This window comes from Adiantum capillus-veneris, chromosome 23 (assembly GCF_014529385.1).
Source record: "Adiantum capillus-veneris isolate H3 chromosome 23, ASM1452938v2, whole genome shotgun sequence".
Lineage (NCBI taxonomy): Eukaryota > Viridiplantae > Streptophyta > Polypodiopsida > Polypodiales > Pteridaceae > Adiantum > Adiantum capillus-veneris.
The window spans coordinates 34,043,987-34,067,102 of NC_140953.1; the positions used below are offsets into that span (position 1 = coordinate 34,043,987).

A 23,116-nucleotide genomic window follows, 5' to 3' on the forward strand; every position below is an offset into this window, starting at 1 on the left:
GGTTCATATGGATCAGATGACAGGTAAGAACACAATCTACGTTTTGGCACCCAAATTTGATCATTTCCTCGATAGTAGCCTTGGGATTCCAATAATCGTTTAGGGATCCACCGCAACATTTTCTTACTTTTCTTGGAGCGAGTGGTACGTTTCTTACAAGGCTTCTATTTTTTAGCATCAGCCATCATCGCTAAAGAAGCTTTAGGGACCCACTTGTATGTTTTCTTCGTTATCTTAGGATGTGTCTTGTCAGAAGCTATATGCATTGCTTGTAGCATATTTAAGGGTACGGGCATTTCATCCCCCTCAGGTGTTACCCAGGTCGTCCCCCTATTTCCCCAAGTGTCTATGCTTGCTACTAGGTGGACCCAATCCACATTGTCCGACTCAGTCATCCCAGGTAGTACATCCATATAAGGAGAATCTTCCCCAACATCAGTGTCCGCTTTACACGTGTAACAATACTGCAATGGGGCCGAGTGAACTGTGGTGTCAGATCTATGATCGATTATAAACCTATTTCGTAGAGGATGTGCTCGACCCGTCACAAGATCCACGCAAATGATAGAATCTTGGAACTGGAGGTAGACATGGTTTTTGGACCAGTCATGCACGTCCTAATATCATCTTCGATGCCATAGTGTGTTTGGAGAAATCCATAACAATGAAGGTAACTCTTATTTTATGTCCAAAGACCTTGATCTTGAGATCTTCTAGCATCCCAATAGGTTTAACAATAGACCCATTGGCCATCTTCACTACTATGGTTGTGGTTGCAAGGTGAGGTCTTCCCATAGTTTCCCATCAATTTTTAGTCACAATGCTAACCCCGGCGCCACCATCAAGGATTCCCTTCACAGTTAATCCCTTAGTAGTGATTGGTATGGTCGCATTGGATTCATCACCCTCAAAGTATTGTCCCAACTTGTTAACAGGTATTTCTATAACAAGGTTCTCATGTAGGTTGGGTTGTGGATCTAAGTGTTCCTCCTCTATTGGCATCTCCCCAGCTCCATCCATCTGTGCAAATTGCGGTAGCCCAAACTTTAGTTCTCCATTGAGGAAGGCTCAAAGAGCTGAGACTAGCTCAGGGTCTTTATATAGTTTGGACATGATGGTGGTTCTAACTTCTGAAGACATGAAATCCATCAATTTGGCAATGTTTAACGGTACCTTTTGGCCATGAGTCCCTTGACGTGGGGAAGATGGGATCTCCATTTCTTCGATAGGATCAGGTAGTCCCTCTGTAAACATTATTTCCATCAAGAAGTGAGTACGTCCACTTTCCCATGACTTTAAGTCACTTTCTTCTTGGATGACACTAGGTATGTCCAAGGGTCTATGGACATGGTGAGGTTGTTGTTGTGTAGGGAACACAGTGTCTGTAATCTGGATCTTCCTAGGTGCTGGTTCTAGATCCCTTTGGGTATCTTCTACCAAACTCCTTAATTGCTTGGCTCGCTCAATCTCCTCTATGGGGTTTGGGTAAGTTCCTATCTTCTTTTTGGATCCTAGCCATTGTGGCTCATGAAGATCTTCCTTGTTGGTTTCTATGTTAGTGGTTGTTTTGGTCTCCATGGTTTCACCTGAATCAGAATCTTCTTCAACGTCGTTCATATATACGGGGTCATCACCAGTGCCTATGTTGGTCTTTGAACTGGGGTCTGACTTCGCTGCTTTTTGCGATCTCTTTCTTCGTGTTTTCTTCTTTTTCTGCGATTGGGCAATTGATGCCATGTCTCTTTCCTCAAGAATATAGTTTTGTTTTGTAGCATCGATCGTGTGAGTACGTTTACTGGTACCACGGGTGTACTTGGTGATGGCTCCTCGGTAACTTCAATAAAGTTTAATGGCATGATCTTCGGTGCATTTGGATTATTTGGACATTGAGCAATCAAATGATCTATGCCACATCGATTACACATGAGTATCGGCATCGTAGATGTGCTCGCTTGATTGGTTTGCATTAGTGTGGCGTTCTTTTGTAGCCTAATAGGACACTCGGCTACAGGATGTGGACCTCCACACTCATAGCATTGAAGAGGTGGTCTCTTAGTGGTGTAATTGATATTTTGGCCTCTTGCCGCAAGAGCAGCTACTTGATATACAGGTTTGACTTGTCCCCAATAGTCCTCCATGTAGTATTGTGGACTTTCTTCAAGCACATCCATCCCATAGGCGATATTAGGATCTATATCTTCCTCATAGCCTTCCAAACAAGAAATAGATGACTCACAACCCACTTGATTCACAGAAGTGAATCTCGGATGTGGTGGTTGCGGTCCTAGCACTGGAGGTGGTAAGGGTGTTGTTTGAATAACATTTTGGGCCCTAGGGACCATATGTTGTGATGTTTGTTCAAGAGGTGGGGCCGCATCAATGCAGGCACTCGAGGTGTGTCTGTCCATGCTAAGGTTGGTCTATTGGCCATCGCACGCTTAAATACTATGCAATCCTTAGCTTGATGACCATACCTTCCACATGCATTGCAGTTCCCATTGAATTTTACTCTAAAAGTAGGGCATTCACTGGTACTATGCGGTCCATAGCATACTGAGCAACATTGTTCCTCCCTTCTTGGATACATATGATTGTTCTGCGGAGCACGATTGTCTCTAAGACTCTCTTGAATAGCCTTGGTGAGATCTGCTAAATTCATCTCAGATTTCTTTGGCTCCTTAGCAATAGGCTTTAAGGTCATTGGTTGATGCCCCGATGCTTGTGAGCTAATAGATTTAGACTCAACAGACACTCTTTCTCCTTGAATCATTAAATTATCCTCCAATTGGATCGCATTGGTGGTGACTGCTTGCCAAGTTGTGATACCTCTAATGACTAAGCCATTGTAGATATCCTCATGTCGTAATCCCCTAATGAATCTATCAAGCAATTGGTTATTGTTGAAGCGCTCATTTGGAGTACAACGAGAATTCAAATGCTTCAAGCGACTTATAAAGTTTCTCACCGACTCTCCTTCCTCTCGTTGGGCTTTCTGAAGCTGAGAGGCTACACCCCAAAGTACTCCCTCTCGTATGTATTCTTTTAAGAACAGTCTCCTAAGAGTAGGGTAAATCGTTTTTTCTTCCACCCTTAGGGTTCTATACCAATCCCCAGCCTTTCCACTTAAGGTTAGGCTTAAAGCCTTTCTCTTATGTAGGTCATTGTGTTCTCCTAGAGAATCGCATATTTGTTCAAACACTTTGATATGCTTTCTCACATCCCCGTCTCCACTGAATTTTTGTGTGAGCTTGGCTATTTGTACTGCCTTACTTCTAGGCTCTCTATCAGTCGTGTTACGCATATTCTTAGCAATAGATCGACCAATAGCTTGAGCAAATGTTGCCAAGTAACCTAAGTGAGCAGGCACCGTGGGTGAAGGCGCTCCAGAGACTACATGTGGAGTAGGTATTGGCATTGTGCTTGGCGCATAGGAAGCCCTTGGGTTCCACGTTGGGTACGATGTTGTGCCATGTGGTGGTCCATAGTTCATATGAGTGGCCCTAGGCATAGCAGACGTCGGATGTGACATGCTAATGCTAGCCGGTATAGTCCCATGGAAATAAGAACTTGTGTATTGTGGTTGTGGAGCATAGGTAGTTGAAACAATGGGAGGGGTAGGGACTACATGAGTACGTGGACCCATAGGTGCACACGATTGGTACGCACTTGTAGGTACTATTGCAGGCATTGAGCTACCATGTAGTGGTGCTTTTCTAACAAACGAGGTCCATGGTGTGTTTCTTGGCATGCCCATCATTGGGGTAGGCATGGCATCCGTGGTGTTATCTAGGGAAAGATGAGCTAGACTTGGAAAAGTAAAGCTATCACTTGTGGGCTCATATTGCATTGAGACCCCTGGCGAAACAACATATGGGGGATCGATGGGACTCACTAGGGGAGTCTCCATTTGTGATAGAGTGGGTTGTTTTCCTTTGCCGGTGTCTAAAAATTGCATAGGACCCGTCGAAGGTATGTTTATTCCTCGATTTTGCCTCTCGGACTGGATAATCCTATGGATGACATTGCAGATCATGTGTTGTTGTTCCTCTAGACTAGTGGCACTAGATGTGGATTGTACAACTTCTAACCAGCCCACATGGTATGTGTAGCCCATATATAGGTCGGTCAAAGTCTTTGTGTGTAGGTCATATTCCCAATTTTCATTGAGAAATACCCCGTCCAAACTTGGTGTACTAGAGGGTTGCCGTGAGGTGGATGCAATGTTGCTTCCCGTGTTTTGACTTTTAGTCACCGCCACTACCTTAGAGGCGACTTTGGAAGGTGGTAGCTCGGTAGGGCCCTCATTAAATGAGGTAGGTAGAATGTCCACGTGGACACTCTAAGGAAGTGTGGGGTCTACAGGAGATGCGAATGGTGATTCTACTTCCCCACCCCCTTCGTTTACTTCACTAGCCGTAGGTTCAGAGCACGTAGCTCTACTAAAAGTTTCCATCAAACGGCTAAAAACACTAGTTCCACGTTGTTGGGCCCAGCTAGGTACGGTTTCATTTGTTCCCCAAGGGCTTTGTGTAAGATGCTCTTCCATAATATCGTAGTCAGAGGAAGAGTCGCTAGCCGCTATATTTAGGTCTTGGGTTGCACTACCTTGGGTCCCTGCCGAGGGCGTAGACCCTAGCGTGGAAGGATAGTGAGTACCCCCATAAATCGATGCACTAGCTAGTTGTTCGGACTCTAGCACATGCCCAAAGCGTAGATACATGTGCTTTGGGTGCCCTACAAGTGTCGGCGGATAACCTCGAAGGTTAACCGCTTACCTTTTTTAAGCGTCCGTTTTCACTCGTGTTTTTTACGTTTTTAATGTTTTTTGAATGTTTTTTTTATGTTTGATTTTTTTGATTGAAGTGTGTGATACTAGCGTGGAAGGATAGTGAGTACCCTTGTAAATCGAAGCACTAGCTAGTTGTTCGGACTCTAGCACACGACCAGAGCGTAGATACATGTCCTTTGGGTTCCCTACAAGTGTCGGCGGATAACCTCGAAGGTTAACCGCTTGCCTTTTTTAAGCGTCCGTTTTCACTCGTGTGTTTTACGTTTTTAATGTTTTTTTTGAATGTTTTTTTAATGTTTGATTTTTTTGATTGAAGTGTGTGATAGCTCGAAACGAGCGTATCACTTAAAGGGTCGCTGTGTGCTTTACAGCACAATTTTTGGGCATTTGACGTTCCATTGGTCCTGAAAAATCAATTTTTAGCTACGTATGAAGCTAAAATTTGTTTTTTTAAAAGGCGACTGATGCCTATGCTTGAGCGTGAGCTTGGGCTTGGGTCTGGGCTTAGGTCTGGGAGATATTCCCGATCGTGGTCCTACCTTTAAAATTTTTTATTTGTTTTTTTTTTAATTGATTTTTTTTTCATTTTTATAAGGATAAGGTCGCCGCGGCTTGCGCGAGAGCACACACACACTCTATCTACCTACTTCAAACTAATATACCTACTCTTACACACTAACACACTCTATTAACTCTCACTACTCTACTTCCTACTTACTGTACACAGAAAACTAACTACTTTAATACACAGAGAATAAACACAGAACCTTTGAAATCTTTATTAACAAAGAAAACCACAAAGTATAACACCAAATCCCTCTTCTCAACACACACACACTCCTTTCTTACCTTTCCTACAATAGAAATTGCACCACGGAGAAGCACAGAGTGCTACTCGAGCTTGGTGTATAGCATTCCCCGGTAACGGCGCCAAAAATGTGCGCGTCTGTCGCACGTGTCAATGCAAGGAACTTGCCGATACACCGTGTGCGAGCCACAAATGGCTCCAAGCACACAACAAGCCTAAACTAGTAAGCTCAAAGAAGGCGATGGTGTGCCACTCACCGCTCTACGCTTGCTTCGTGGAGGATTCCTCGCCGTGAAGAAGAAGGAGACGCCGCTACACCGTGCTCAACCGCTTCACCGCCGTCGTGCCTTCGTAATGCTCGATCGCCCACACACTCCCTCTCTCTCCCTCTCTCACTCTCTCTCTCTCTCTCTCTCTGTCACACACACACACACACAAAGAGATGAAGAAGAAGAAGAAGGAGATGGAGCAAGAGCACTCTTCAATTGCACAAATGAGAGAATAAGTGAATTTTAGGTTTAGTTGACTTTTATATGAGCTCTCCCCATTCACACTTGGGCGCCCATGCTTAGCCAACTAATCCCTTGAATGTTCCAGTTAGAGTGTGCCTCTCATCGGCGATCACTCTTACCCTTTTCCTATTGGACCGACAAGCCCGGTATTTGACTCTACCAAATAAATAATACAATGTCCGCCGTAGGTTAGAACGTCCATCGTAGGTGATAGGGTTTCCGTGAGATGTGAGGGTTAACAGCCCGCTGTACCAGATCATTGAATTTCTTGGTTGGTGCTGATACCTCCTGCTCTCTAAGCTTCTTGCTTCGAAAGCCATTCAAAAACCATGCACGCAGTCGCTTCTCGGATGGCGCTTCTCGGATGGCGCTTCTCGGACGGCGATTCCTGCAACTGCCTTGTCAGCTCCTTGATTTTCTCTACATAGCTTCAGACTGACAGATTCCGCTGCTTGATCTTATCCAGTTCACAAAGAATATCTTCATCACCTCTGTTGTCGGAATACTCCAGTCTGAAGGCTTTAAGGAGTTTGTTATAGGATCTAAGTTGACAAGCGGGGTAATGGTAGTACCACTTTCTCGCTGCCTCCATCAAGGTTTGCAGAAAGTATTCCCCCCAATCATCCTCATCAATATTCTTCAGCTCTGCATACTGCTCAAAAGCATGGATGTCAACATCCGGATCATCCTTCTTGCCCCCTTTGAATACTGGAAAAGAGATTTTCAGTGAGGATGTGTAATCATTCCGATTACCGCTGTTCCTGCCCTTATCTTCTTAGATTCTGAACGGCGTTTGGGAGTCTTCTTACAGTTTTCAGTATCTTCATCCCAATCAATATCTGTTTCTGTCTCTGTGTCAGTGTCCTCTCTGGCCTGTCTACTGGAAGTGTGGCAACTGCCTTTACTACCTTTGGTACCCTCATCCCCTTGCCTAGACCGAGAAATTTTGGCCTTCCGTGCTTCCCTCTCTGCCCGTCTACGTCTAGAGTGACTGGAATGCTATGAGTCCTGCGTCTCATTAGCCTGACTATGCTCCTCATGAGCCTCAGTGTCAGTGACCCTCTCTTGCTTAGGGCCAGATTCTCTTCCCGACTCCTCAGGAATAGGATCAACACGGATGGTGGATTTCCGGCCACGACTGGTTTGGGTGCCATTGCTGTAGCTGAGAACTTCCAACTGGGAGAAGAGTGTTTCAGTCAACGAGCTTCAGCTCTAGCCATCGTGATCACCAAAATGGAATTGGAGCTAATCTCTTGAGATAGCTAATTCCAGTGTTAGAAGATTTCAACTACTACTGGTGATGTATTAGTTCATACAATAGACTGAACAAAGGAACAGAAACTGAACTGGAATACATCTACTGAAATAAGAACCAGACTAAGTACTGAGAATGATATTTAGATTCAGATTCAGATTCAGATTACTGAGTACAAAGTAGGTATAACTGGAATATACTGCTGTAATTGGAATTACAGATAAAGGATTACAATGAGTATGATATGGCTTATGAACAAAAAGATAGACAGAGTACATCCGACAACAACTGCCAATGCTTGACAACTCGAGTACAATTGCCAACAAATGCCACCAAACTGCTAACCCAATTACAATGTAATGGGCCCTATTTATATTCCTTGGGTTTACCATGGTAATTATCATAGTAATTACTGATTGATTCACTGCCCGTCTCACAGGAGAGCGTTCCCACCTAATGAAACTATCTAGGCCGTCTACATTGGCCATACATAAGGACTTTATCACCAACATTAATATCTTTGTTCTTTAGATGACGCTCAAACCATTTCTTCCTCCTATCTTTCTCCACAAGTGCATTTTTCACAGCTAATTGCCTCTCTTCATCTAGACTTTCAAGGATATATAATCGCTCAACTAAGTGGCTACCATCCCAACCTTCTTGAGAAGATACTCAAAGACTAGGAATGACAAACTCCCATGGCATAACCGCTTCTTGGCCATACACCATCTTAAACGATGTGCAGCTAATGGAAACTTTGTACGCAGTACGATAAGCCCATAGAGCTGGTGTAAGCTTTAAATATCAATCTATACGATGAGCCTCAACTATCTTTGTCAAAATGGAGATGAGAGTTTTGTTGGTACTCTCACCTTGGCCATTTGCTTGTGGATAATAAGGTGTGGACTTATAGTGAGCTATCATGAAGTTAGTATCGAGTTCTTTTATCACTCCATTTATAAAATGAGTGCCATTGTCACTCACAATCTCAAAGGGACAACCAAATCTTGTAATAATGTTCCCAAAGAGAAACTTGGCAGTTGAGCTTGCATCAGCCTTGCGTGTCGCCTTGGGTTCCTCCCACTTTGTTACATAGTCAGTGGCAACGATAATATATCAAGATTGAGTGCTACGAGCTACCGGAGTAATTGGGCCTACAAAGTCCAAACCCCATTTTTCAAATGGTTGAGTCACTTTAACAGGATGTAAGGGCATCTTATCCTTTTGTTGTGTGATCTTGTAACGTTGGCATTCATCACATCCTTTTGCAAAAAGTGATGCACCCTTGAATAACGTAGACCACCAATAGCCTGATTGCAACACCTTTCTAGCTGTTAGCTCCCCTGAGAAATGTCCTCCGGCTATACCCGTGTGGGCTTCTTGCAGTATGTATAAATACTCATCCTCACGAGCACAACGTCTAAGAATATCATCCTTCCCTAGCCTGTAGAGAGTTCCTGCAATGAGAGAGCAAGGTTCAGATTCTTTTAACAGTTTTTGAGCTATGTCCTTATGAAGCTCTTTGGGTGGAAAACCATTAACTAGAAAGTTCACAATCTTCTCACTCCATTTAGGTATGGTTTTGACTAGGAATAGATAAGTATCGGGCAATTCATCATCGACTCCAGTAGGGGCTTCACCACTGGGTATGCAAGACAAATGATCCGCCATGACATGTCTTTTACCAGGTCTCACCACAATGGTAAAATCAAACTCAAGGAGAATTAACAACCATCGTGTAATTCTTCGCGTGGAACAAGGTTTATTTACTAGATACAACAAGGCTTGATGATCAACATAGAAAACAAACTTGTTGGCTAGAAGGTAGTAGCGAAATTTCTTCACTGCTGCATAAATCATACCTAAACCTTCTTGCTCTGTACTGGTGTAGTTTCTCTCGGCATCATTCAATTGAAGACTTGCAAATTAATGGGGTAGTCCAGTTTATGTTCTCCTGGTTGAGCTAGAACACACCCAATACCAAAGTTCGATGCATCAATATGCACATGGAAAATTACATTCCAATCGGGCACTCGTAGAATAGAAGCGCTAGTCAAGGTCTTTTTCAATGACTCATAGGTATGGTCACACTCCGCGGTCTAGTGGAACTCAATAAGAAGATTGTACAAAGGACGAGCTATCTCGCCAAAATTTAAAATAAACCATCGGTAATAGCCAACATGGCCCATGAACCTTTGAACTCCTTTATAGTTTGTAGGTGGTGGCAATTCAACAATGGATTTAATTTTGCTCTCATTTGTGGAAATCCCATTTTTGGACACTATATGCCCTAAAATGACTCCATGTTTAACCCAAAATTGGCATTTGAAAGGGTTTAAGGAGATGCAATACAATCTACACTTCTCAAACACTTTTCGTAAGAATGATAAACGTTCTTTCCAAGAGGAATAAACACAAAGGTCATCTAAGAAAGCTTCACAAAACTCCCTCAAATATTCTCTAAAAGCGGTGTTTATTAATCTTTGAAAAGTAGCAGGGGCATTGGTTAAGCCAAAATCCATAACATGAAATGCAAACACTCCAAATTTAGTTATAAAGGTTGTTTTAGCTTGGTCCTCCAGCGCAATTGTGATTTGATTGTAGCCAGAGTACCCATCTAAAAATCTATAAGCTTCCTTTTCTGCAACTCTTTCAAGCACATGTTTTGAATATGGAAAGGGTAATTGTCCCTCCTAGTGGTGGCATTGACCATATTGAGATCCACACACACTTTGAGTTTCCCATTCTTTTTTGGCACAATCACTATTGTAGACACCCATTTTGAGTGCTCAATAGGGTATATGAATCCGCATTTCACAAGCTTTTCAATCTCTTCTTGAACGATCTTTGCATATTTAGGATTCATTGGGTAGGGTCGTTGTTGAGCTGGTTTAGCCATGCTATTCATGGAGATTGTGTGTTGCACCACAGAAGGTGGAACACCTTTCATATCATGATATGTCCAGGAAAATATATCCCTGAATTCCTTGAGAAGTTCTTTAAGTACACACTCCTCAGTCTCTATCAGATCTTGGTCAATGAGAATAGGTTTGGACTCTTCTCCTGGGTCTGCTAACTCTATTTCCTTAACTATCACTGGATCATCATAGACTCCATTGCTCCCATCAATAGGTTTTCTTTGAGCCTTTGTATACACAAACTTACGTTCCTCTGTGGTCTAGGATTTGAAATGTTCAGGTGGTGCAGAGTGTAATTCTGTGGGGTCCTGTTGTTCTGTGGACTGTGATTTCACTTCTGATTCCTTTTGTTGTTGAGCGAACTCTCAATTTTGTCGTCTCCTTATGGTACGGCTCAACTTTGGCTTCTCTGTAGCCTCTAGTTGTGCGATGTCAATGGGTTGTGGACTACACCACATAACGCTTTGAAGGTATTCACCCCAGTTATCTACCAACTTCCGATGAGCATCACATACCCCTATATAATTAAGCCATTCTACGGTAGATTTATTTTCATTTATTCTAGCATGCACATTTGCTTGATATTGTCGCCTCTTATATCTCTTACTCTTCTTGTCTATTTTTTTATTACGGCCGATCTCTAGTGAAGAGTCACTAGATGAATCGCTTCTTGTGTCTTCTGCTCCCTTGGATAGATTGTCATCTAGGGTACCATTGGGCCCTGAATGGTTTGTCCCCACATTTTCACTAAGATTGAACTCAGATTCTTTGTCCTCATAGTCAATTTGAATTCATGATTCTGACCCCAAATTGTGTGGACTAGTCTTGTGAGACGCTACTGGTTCCAATGCTAGCCAAACCTTCATCTTGTAGGTCATCAGAAGCTATATGCATTGCTTCTAACATATTTAAGGGTACAAGTGGTGGCATTTTATCCCCCTTAGGTGTTACCCAGGTCATCCTCCTGTTTCCCCAAGTGTCTATGGTTTTTGCTAGGTGGACCCAATCCACATTGTCCGACTCAATCATCCCGGTAGGACATCCATATAAGGAGAATCTTCCCCAGGATCAGTGTCCACTTTACAAGTGTAACAATACTGCAATGGGGCCGAGTGGACTATGGTGTCAGATCTATGATCAATTATAAACCTGTTTCCTAGGAGATGTGATCGACCAGTTACAAGATCCACTCGAATGACAGAATCTTGGAACTACAAGTAGACATGTTTTATAGACCAGTCATGCACCATTTTTGCTTCCCTCATGAAAGGACGTCCCAAGATCATCTTCGATGCCATAGTGTGCTTGGAGAAATCCATAACAATGAAGGTAATTTTTATTTTATGTCCAAAGACCTTGATCTTGAGATCTTCTAGCATCCCAATAGGTTTAACGATAGACCCATTGGCCATCTTCACTACTATGGTTTGTTGAAGATGATGAAACAGGAAACAGAAGGAAGACAACAACTCAGAGTAGGAAGAAGATGGAGAAGGAGAAGACACAGAGCTTGTGTATGAGATCTCTGTAGTCTATCTCTCTGTATTGGAATAATAGTGTATACAAACTCAGAGCTACAAAGCTTATATGAAACCCTAAGAGATAAGGTGTCCTTTCACACCGGATGTCCAAGGGGGAAAAACCCAGTGGGAGAAAAGTGCCCCTGGTGAAGCACGTATACACACTAACACTACTACATGTCTACAAATCCCCCCTGTGGTGATTGTGTGAATCCGTACAAGGTAGCAGATCATCATGTGTATGAGAGTAAGCCCAAAGCTTTTCGGAAAGCTTCAAACTTTTCTCGTGATAACGCCTTCCTAAATAGATCTGCAATGTTATCCTGTGTAGGACAGTAAGTTAGTGTGATCTCCCCTGCATGTAGCCTTTCCTTGACATAGTGGTAGTGAACCTCTATGTGCTTTGTTCTTGCATGAAATACTGGATTCCTTGCAACTGCCATAGCACTCTGACTGTCAGTGAAAATGGTAGTGGGTGCCTGTTGACACTCACAAAGATCTGCCAATAACCTGCGTATCCATACACAATCAACTGTTACAGTGAAAGCTGCCCTGTACTCAGCTTCACAAGTTGATGTAGCCACTGTGGGTTGCTTCTTGCTTAGCCAAGATATACATGCATTTCCCAAGAAAAAACAATTGCCACTTGTGGAATGTCGTGTGTCAAAATCACAAGCCCAATCTGAATCGCTGTAACCAAGAAGCTGCATAGAACTGTGCTTTCCATACATATCCCCCCTTGGAAAGAGCATGGCAAGATTATGGGTACCTGAAAGGTAACGAAGTATGCGCTTCACAGCCTGTCAATGATGCATACCTGGGCTGTGCATAAATCTTCTTGCTTGTGAAACCCCAAATTGAATGTCTGGACGAGTGTTGCCTGCCAAATATATCAAGCAACCAATGGCTGCTGCATAAGTATATACATCAAAAGGTTCTCCAGCATCATGCATGCTCAACTTTGATCCAGTTTCTACGGGTGTAGAGATTGGATTACAATTTTTCATACCAAACTTGTCCAAAATTTTATGCAAATATTTTGCCTGCAACATGTATATGCCATCCTCTGATTGCACAAACTGAATACCCAAGTAATAATGTAACAAACCAAGATCAAACATCTCAAAGGTTTTTCTCAAAGCATCTTTAAACGCTTCAATTTCATTTGCATTATTGCCTGTAAGAAGCATATCATCCACATAAAGTGTTAGCATAATGAGAACTCCATCTCTCTTTTTGACATACAAAGTACTTTCTGTTGGACTATTCTGAAATCCCTGGCCAATCAAATAAGTATGTATCTTCTCATATCATGCTCTTGGAGCCTGTCTGAGACCATACAAAGCTTTACGCAATCTACATACCTTTTGCTCTTGACATTTTACAATAAAACCACTCGGTTGACTTACATAAACTTCTTCCTACAAATCACCATTCAAAAAAGCAGTTTTGATATCCAACTGATGCACTTTCCAACCATGATGAGCAGCAATTGCAACTAGTGATCTAACTGTGGATGCACGAGAAGTAGGAGCAAAGGTTTCATCATAATCTATGCCTTTCTGTTGCGCATAGCCTTTTGCCACCAGCCTTGCTTTGTACCTGTCAACAGTACCATCTTGTTTCCTTTTTACCTTAAAAACCCACTTTGTACCAATAGGCTTTTTACCTGTAGGCAAGTCCACTAGATCCCATGTATGATTCTTATGAATAGAATCAATTTCTTGCTGCATAGCATCTTTCCACTGAACACACTCTAAAGCTTGTTCAAATGAATCAGGCTCATCTGCATCACAAAGAGTGCTAAAGCAAGCCAAATCTACTTGCTCTCTGCCAAAAGTAGTACCAGCACGTGTTTTTCGTGGCAACGGTGCATCCAACTTGCTATCCTGCAAAGTTTTCTGAACCCATTTAGGCAAGGTTCTTTCTTCCCTGAGAACTTCTTGCTCTTCACGCACAATTTCCTCTACATCATGAGGTGTCACATGTTAATCAAAAGATTGATCAAGATTATCAACCTGTTGTGATTCTTGATTCTCCACAAAAGAAGGAAGCAAACCTTCAAATACATCATGTGTCTGCATATGAGGTACATCAAAAGCAACCATAGGTTGAGCAGTAGTTTCTGCAAAAATTACATCACGACTTTCAAAAATCTTGTTTGTAGCAGGATTGTAAAGTCTATAACCTTTACTTCCACTACTGTACCCCACAAATATACATTTGATTGCCTTATCATCAAGCTTCCCACGTAACTGCTGAGGGATGTGAGCATAAGCAAGACAATCAAAAACACGAAGATAATTGACTGAAGGTTTTCTGTCATACCAAGCTTCATATGGAGTAATGGTCTTCAAGGCACGAGTAGGACACCTGTTCAAAACATGTGATGCACAAGCATTTGCCTCCATCCATAGCTTATGAGGCAAACTCTTAGCCTTGAGCATACATCTAGCCGTCTCCATTAAAGACCTGTTCTTCCTTTCTGCAACACCATTCTGTTGTGGTGTGTATGGCATAGTGCATGGGTGTTTAATGCCTTTCTTTCCCAAAAAATCCTTAAATGCACCTGACATGTATTCACCTCCTCGATCGGTACGAAGAGTCTGCACTTTGCAACTTGTTTCATTTTCAACCATGGCGACATAATGTTGAAAAACTGCAAACACATCTGACTTTTCTTTGAGTGGATACACCCAACAAAACCTGGAAAAGTCATCAATGAAGGTCACAAAATAAAGGCTGTTTCCTATAGATGGCGTCCTCATAGGACCACATACATCACTGTGTACAAGCTGCAATTTTCCTGTCCCTCTAACTGAACCATCCTGCGAAAATGCAAATATGTGCATCTTTCCAAGAACGCAACCTTCACATACATGTCTTGGTGGCATCTCCAATAAAGACAAATCATGCACCATATTATGACGTTGTAAAGTCATCAAACTGCCATAACTAACATGCCCAAATCTAGCATGCCACAACTCAGCATCTTGCATGGCCCGAGTCTTTGTTTCTGCAATACATACCTGAATCTTCTTTTCATAACGATCTAGCACAAATAGTCCATTTTCCAGCGTACCTGTAATGATAAGAGAATAACCATTCTCTCGATCTCGTACAACACATCTGTCATCCTCAAAAATGACCCGAACACCATTTTTTGCAAGAGAGGATACAGACAACAAATTCTTCTTGATCCCTGGAACATATAAGACATCTGGCAAGCATAAATCTGAACCATCTGAAATGGTAATCAAAATCTTACCAACGCCTTTGATTGGATAAGAAGCATTATTTGCACATGTCACCTTCTTTCCTGTTGGAGCTGCATCCAATGAACAAAACAAATCCTTCCTTGAAGTAATATGCCTGGATGCACCACTATCAAAGTACCAAATCATTTGTGTCTTGTCAACACTGTAAGCAGAAAAATCTGAACATACTACAAAAGCATAAGAATCCTGCACAAAGTTTGCAGACTCTTCTTTAGCTGTAGAAGAATCACCAGAAGCTGAAACAACCAAACTTGACTCTTTCTTCTTTTCTTTAGCAATTCGCTTTTTACACTCACTAATGTAGTGACCAGGTTTCTTGCAGTAGTGACATTTACCTTTCTTCTTGGACTTGTCGGAATCACCTTTAGACTTCTCCGAAGACTGTCCTGCACCAGACTTGGAGTAATGAGCACTCTCTTTACCCTTGTTTTTGTTCTGTACAACAAGAGCATGATCCATACCATCCACCTGTAAAGACTTGTTCTTACGTGATTGATCCTCCTGCAATAGCAAAGCCACTAACTCTTCAAAGTGAAGAGGCTCAGGATTAGCTCGCAAAGACAGAGTCAAAGAAGTCTGAAAAGTCAAATAAGATGGTGGTAGTGAATTGAGTGTTTTGGAAACCAAGTCCTTCTCTGGAATCACTTCATCAATGCTAAGCAATTGCTCTTTAAGATCCCTGATTTTTGTAAGATGCTCGATGATATCGTCACCTTCGTCCATCTGTATTTTGTCAAGTTGTTTCTTCAAAAACTCTATTCTGGCAGCGTTTCTTCCTCCAAACATAGCTTGCAGAGTGTTCCAAGCATCCTCAGAAGTTCTGCAAGATCTGATATGTGGTGTGATTGTCCTCTTTATGGTTAAGGCAATCACATCCATAGCTTGTGCCTCTTTAGTATCCCATCTCTTTTGCTCTGGAGTGACTTGTGAGGGTACTGCACCAACACCTGCACCACAAACAGGCGTGGCAGGTGCAATGCTACCTGGACGAACTTCATCTCCAGATACATAATCCCACAATCCTTTACCAACCAAAACATTTTTGGCTATAAAAGACCAAAGAGAATAGTTGGTACCATCCAATTTGTCTTCGGATGTAAACGCACCAAAAATCTCTTTCTCCGTAGATTGAGCCATACTGTGGATGCACACAAGAGAGCAAAACAACCTCCAAGAGATTCACAAATCTCCTCTCCAATCCAAGCAAAACTCTACACAAAATTTCAGCACAAAGCTAAGACAAGCTGCTTCCCAAAAGAACTGTTTACCTGAAGAAAATCTATCAAAAAGCACACCCTCTTGATCTAAACACCTCCGAAAAGTAACTTCTGCTACGCTGCTCAGAACAAAATTCTAAGGGCTCGAACAGCTTTGAAAGGGGGGTAAAACCTCAGGTCACCTACTCGGAATACTCCCGGAACGTCGAGGATGCTCCCACGAGCAAATTTTCCGAAAACTGCCTGAAAACTGCGATTGCGCGCACGGACGCGAAAACGCAAGTAGAGGCTCTGGAAATCACCTTGCTCTGATACCAATTGTTGAAGATGATGAAACAGGAAACGGAAGGAAGACAGCAACTCAGAGTAGGAAGAAGATGGAGAAGGAGAAGACACAGAGCTTGCGTACGAGATCTCTGTAGTCTATCTCTCTGTATTGGAATAATAGTGTATACAAACTCAGAGCTACAAAGCTTATATGAAACCCTAAGAGATAAGGTGTCCTTTCACACCGGATGTCCAAGGGGGAAAAACCCAGTGGGAGAAAAGTGCCCCTGGTGAAGCGAGTATACACACTAACACTGGTCTTCCCATAGTTTCCCAGCAATTTTTAGTCACAATGCTAACCCCAATGCCACCATCAAGGATTCCCTTCAAACTTAATCCCTTAGTAGTGATTGGTATGGTCGCATTGGATTCATCACCCTTAACAGGTATTTCTACCATAAGGTTCTCATCTAGGTTGGGTTGTGGATGTAAGTGTTCCTCCTCTATTGGCATCTCCCCAGCTCCATCCATCTGTGCAAATTGTGGTAGCCCAACCTTCAGTTTTTTATTGAGGAAAGCTCGAAGAGCTGAGACTAGCTCAGGGTCTTTATATAGTTTGGACATGATGGTGGTTCTAACTTCTAAAGACATGAAATCCATCAATTTGGCAATGTTTAATGGCACCTTTTGGGCTTTAGTCCCTTGACGTGGGGAAGATGGGATCTCCATTTCTTCAATAGGGTCAGGTAGTCCCTCTGTAAACATTTTTTCCATCAAGAAGTGAGTACGCCCACTATCCTATTACTTTAAGTCACTTTCTTCTTAGATGACACTAGGTATGGCTAAGGGTCTATGGACTTGGTGAGGTTGTTGTTGCGTAGGGAACATTGTTTCCATAATTTGGATCTACCTAGGTGCTGGCTCTAGATCCCTTTGGGTATCTTCTACCAAACTCCTTAGTTGCTTGACTCGCTTGATCTCCTTTGTAGGGTTTGGATAAGTTTCTATCTTCTTCTTGGATCCTAGCCATTGTGGCTCATGAAGATCTTCCTTGTTGGTTTCTATCTTAGTGGTCGGTTTGGTCTCCATGGTTTCACCTGAATCAGAATCCTCTTCAGCGTCGTTCATATATACGGGGTTGTCACTAGTCCCTATGTTGGTCTTTGAACTGGGGTCTGACTTCGCTGCTTCTTGCAATCTCTTCCTTCGTGTTTTCTTCTTTTTCTGAGATTGGGCAATCAGATGTTGTGTCTCTTTCCTCAAGAATATAATTTTGTTTTTGGAGCATCAATCGTGTGAGTACGTTTACTGGTACCACATGTGTACTTTGTGATGGCTCCTTGGTTACCTCAATCAAGTTTAATGGCGTGATCTTTGATGCATTTGGATTATTCGGACATTGGGCAATCAAATGATCTATGCCACATTGATACACATGAGTATCGGCATTGTAGACGTGCTCGCTTGATTGGTTTGCATTAGTGTGGTGTTATTTTGTAGCCTAATAGGACACTCGGCCACACGATGTGGACCTCCACACTCATAGCATTGAAGAGGTGTTCTCTTAGCAGTGTAATTGATGTTCTGGCCTCTTGCAGCAAGAGCAGCTACTTGATTGATAGGTTTGACTTGTCCCCAATAGTCCTCCATGTAGTATTGTGGACTTTCTTCAAGGCATCAATCCCATAGGCAATATTAGGGTCTATATCTTCCTCAGAGGAATCTCAAAGCTCGAGCGAGATTCTCCGAGCAATCCATAAAACGAGCGAGATAGGGCAAGGCACATATACAAAACAAAAACCAAACATGATTTCTTAGGTGACTTCAACCACAACAACAAAAAAATTAATTGAAGATTGCACCTATTTTTAATGGTAAATCAACCAGAAATTTTTGACCGACAAAACCCTTTGAGCAAGGTTTGGGTAGAGTGTTTTCTTTAATGGGCTAGAACACTTGGAACCATTATAATGGCATGTTGATATTCGTCTCCAATTTCAGCCCCCCAATTGAAGGATTAAACCACAAGCTTTACACTAAAAAGGTAAGGTTGTTGCCACTAAACTAATCTCATGAATAAGGAGAGTTTGGGAGCTCTTCACTTATTCTTCTTCTCCTCTGTCTCACTCTACATCAAGTTATTATGGGTTGTGTACAATACCATGCTATGCATTTTTAAGTTACTCTGGAGAAAATTGTGGGAACATGAAAATAATTCTATTAATGAGGTCATTCTTTTGAGAACTCCACATCATGGTATATATTAAAGTTTGTGTCAAACTATCATATGAAGCCTACCATCAAGGGGGTGGGAAAGTTAGTGGTGCTGCCAAAGATGGTTGTGACTTGTCAAGGGAGGTGGTAATGGTGGGGGATTATAAGGAGTGCTTTGATAAAAGAGTATTCAAGGTGGATAAATTTATGAACACTTTCTTAGGACAACTTCTCCCCATGCAAGTTCTCTTTCACCCAACCATGTTGATAAACAAAAGAAACCTAGGTTTAGTATATTTCCATCTATAAATTCTGAGATTTATCTTTAAAATTCAAAGTAGAAGGTGAGAAAACCTACAAATTTTTTAGGAATTTAGTAGAAAAACCTTCTCTTAAATTTTCCATGTTTATATGAGCATTGCTCTAAGTTCGCAGACTTCTTGGGATTCCTAGTCTACTGACTTGTCCATCATGCCTCGACCCAGATTACTAACCCAATGTGCGATGCCCTTACGTTGATAGGATTTTTTGGAAACTTATAACTCTAACCATATTAATGGAGAGAGGCGTTTCTCAAAACTGCCACATGGCAACAGGAAGTGGGCTCGTGTCTACAATTCTCTCTATTTTCTTCAGGAGTGTTTAGAGATACCAAATGTCGACTTTGATCTGAGCCTGCCCTCGATGAGATTGACACCCTCCTCCTTAGTTCGCCCCATGGACCTCCATATCTGTGCTACGTGAGAATGGATAGGGATCATCTCTCTCTCTCTCTCTCTCTCTCTCTCTCTCTCTCTCTCTCTCTCTCTCTCTCTCTCCGTTGAAAATTGTCTTCTACTTACTGTCTCATCGTGCTACCTAGTCGGGAAGACCTCCAACATCTGCCTCTTAAGATGTGTCACAATTGCCTCGCACAAAGCTAGGTGCGGACACATGTGCATGAGCGGCGCCAACACACCCTTAAAAAAATTTGTTGGCATACCTCGAGCAGCATGTTGCATGCATACCTCTCCAACCATGCAGACATGCGGCTGACCAAAATCATCGTAAACTCCTTACTGCCATTCTCTTTGTCACTATCTAGCTGTATATCCTCCTTTTACTCTCGCTGCAACTGCTGCTCTATGAAAATGACATTGGACCAGGATTCCAAATTGTCAGAATTCCTTGACGCATCATGCACTATACTAATGTACGTCCGCCATGGAAGAATTTGGCACATAATCCTTTGCACATGGACAATATCAAGGTAAGGACATATAGTCCTCAAGGAGTGTGACCTTGAGGAGTCTCCATGGAAGTCAAAATGCATGGGAGGTTTTATCAAATACTAATGAGTTCCTGGCCTACCATATAAAGGAATTAAATAGATTGGTAGCTCTAGTTTCAGCCACGCAGGCGTGCACCTACGCCTGCAATATCATGACCAAACAAGATAAGTTTTTGAGCAACATCAGCACCGTTCTTACATTCGTCATTCAGCAGAGTAGCCACGCTACAATGTCGGTGTTGGGATGTGCTGGAGACGAGCAGCGATGCATAATAAATAACAATACAGGCTAGCTAATTAGGCGAGCGCTCCAAGATCGAAGGTGTTGCACGTTACAGCTAGCCTCCAGGTTATGAGCTTGGTAGCGTTAACTACTATGTGCGACCTGTAATTGTGGACGGCACCCGTCGCTCCTTTCACATGACAATGGACACAACCGCCGACCTTATGTGGTTGCAATGCCAGCCCTGCCACTCGTGCTTGGAGCAGCTGGACCAACCCATCTTTGACCCCCGAGTGGACTCCACAAGTCTTTCCATAATCAGTGACTCCCCTCTCTGCAATCTCCTTGGTGCCGCCTCCAATTAAATGTCGAGGCCGGACAGCTCCGTTTGCACCTACCTCAAAGTGTACCAGGACGGCGGCATGCTCGTCGGCAAGCTCGTCTCCAACACTCGCGCTGCTTGACTTCTTGTTCGGTGCCACCAGAGCTGTTGTGACCAAGATGGCGGCTTCGAGGCCATGGCCAGAATCATGGGTTTGAGCCGGGGCCCCCTCACCTTTCCATTACAGCTGCATCGTAGAGCACTGCCCAACACCTTCTCCTACTGCCTTCCCCGCATGTAACTCTCCGAACTCTTCCACACTCATGTTCACCACCGTCGACAGTCATATCTCACCCAACACCGTCTTCACTCCGCTCATCGTCAACCCTCGGCATCCAATCTACTACTATGCCGAGCTTACAGGTATCAACGTCGGGAACCATTTCCTCGACCTCATGCCTGGCCTCTTTGACATCAACCCATGCACCGACGATGGTAGCTTACAAATCGACGTCAGTGTAGTCGTCACTCGACTTCCTCCCATTGCAGCATACCACACTCTCTGTGATACAACTCAAGGCCTCACAGCTGCTTATTTCCCACAACTTTTCCAAGTGAGCCTTACATGGATCTGTTAGACACCTGCTTCTTCCCCGACGATGAAGGGCGCTGGAAGTCCTCTCTCTCTCTCTCTCTCTCTCTCTCTCTCTCTCTCTCTCTCTCTCTCTCTCTCTCTCTCTCTCTCTCTCTCTCTCTCTCTCTCTCTCTCTCTCTCTCTCTCTCTCTCTGTGATCTTAGTTTTTTTTTTTTTAACTCTCTAAAAGAGAGCACGCCGACGCGCGAAAAAAACTCTCTCAAAGAGCGCGCGCTGGCGTGCACTCTTTTAGAGAGTTTTGTTTTTTTAAACTGAGATCAGAGACACAGAGAGAGAGAGAGAGAGAGAGAGAGAGAGAGAGAGAGAGAGAGAGAGAGAGAGAGAGAGAGAGAGAGAGAGAGAGAGAGAGAGAGAGAGTAAGGTTTCCAGTTTCCGAAACCTTAAAGATTGTACTTAGCTTGCAAAACTTAATAGAAAACACTATTGTAGGACTCCAAACACTATTAATTTTGGTATTTTTGGAATCATAAGCAAAGCTTTACTATGTCTAGAAATTTTCAGAATCTGATTCCGATAAAAACGGGAACAGTTACGCGTCCTGGAAAATTACAATAAGAAATTCAATTAATAACAAAAATTGGATGGTTCCATTATTAATCATTAGCAAAGACTTCTTTACACTAAGGTTCTAGAGTTAGATAGAAAATTCCAATTTTCATCATTAAAGATTTGCAAAAATCAACCAGGCAAATTCTGGAAGGTATGGGGTGAGTGTGGAAGCTGGGGAAACTTTCCAGGAACAGTGATGGCTGAAAATGGCGCAAAATACAAGCTAGGGGGCTACTTGGACTGGGGAAAACTGCCAAAATCTGCCAAATGCCCAGAAAAAGCTATAAAAAGGACCTTTCTCTTCATTTTTTTCTTAGACTTGGAGCCTTGAGACTTTCTCTCTCATCTAGGGAGAACACTACACAGAAATCATTAGAGTTTAATCTCTAATTGATTAACCCTAACGGTAATTAACCTAATCCTTCTTAATTAGCAAGGTTAGATTAAGATATTTGTTAATAAATCAAAGATTAGGCCTATGTATGCTCCTCAAACCTCTCTTAATTAATTAATCTCTGCTGATTATTATAATTAAGCTTAGTAATACCAAGATAATTAATTATCCTATCATATTAGGGCTGAAATTAGTCAAATTAACCAAGAATTAATGGTAAATATATTAATTAAGATTAGATTTAGTTGAAGTAATTATCAGAGATGCATTAGACAATTATTAATCTAGGAAAATTATCCTATAATTTTTTGAAAAGTTTTCCTAATTAATTAGGCATAATTACTCTATTTTCTTAGCAATATTAATAGGGGAAATTAGTAAATGGAATTCAAATGCTGTGATATAATTATCAATGGTTAATTAGGTGTTCAAAAACTCATGATAATTAGGAGAATCTCAGAAAATTAATCTAGCTAATTACTTTAGCTAAAATACCCTATTTTTTGAGAAATTTAAATAAGGGAAATTAGTAAATAGAATTTAAATAAGGGAAATTAGTAAATGGAATTCAAATGTTGTGATATAATTATTAGTGGTTAATTAGATGTTCAAAAACCTGTGCTAATTAGGAGAAGCTCAGAAAATTAATCTAGCTAATTACTTTAGCTAAAATATCCTATTTTTTGAGAAATTTAAATAGGGGAAATTAGTAAATGGAATTCCAATGCTGTGATATAATTATCAGTGGTTAATTAGGTGTTCAAAAACCCATGATAATTAGGAAAATATCAGAAAATTAATCTAGCTAATTACTTTAGTTAAAATACCCTGTTTTTTGAGAAATTTAAATAGGGGAAAGTAGTAAATGTTACCATATACATGTGGTAGTGATGTGTGTGAACACACTAGGACCGCCGGGGCATTT

The 23,116-nt window shown here is 42.1% G+C and overlaps 1 pseudogene; it reads right to left on the minus strand.

Moving 5' to 3' along the window:
* Positions 1-20,345: 20,345 nt before the first annotated feature.
* LOC147427620 (uncharacterized) lies at positions 20,346-20,988 on the minus strand (annotated as a pseudogene).
* Between the last annotated feature and the right edge of the window lie 2,128 nt (positions 20,989-23,116).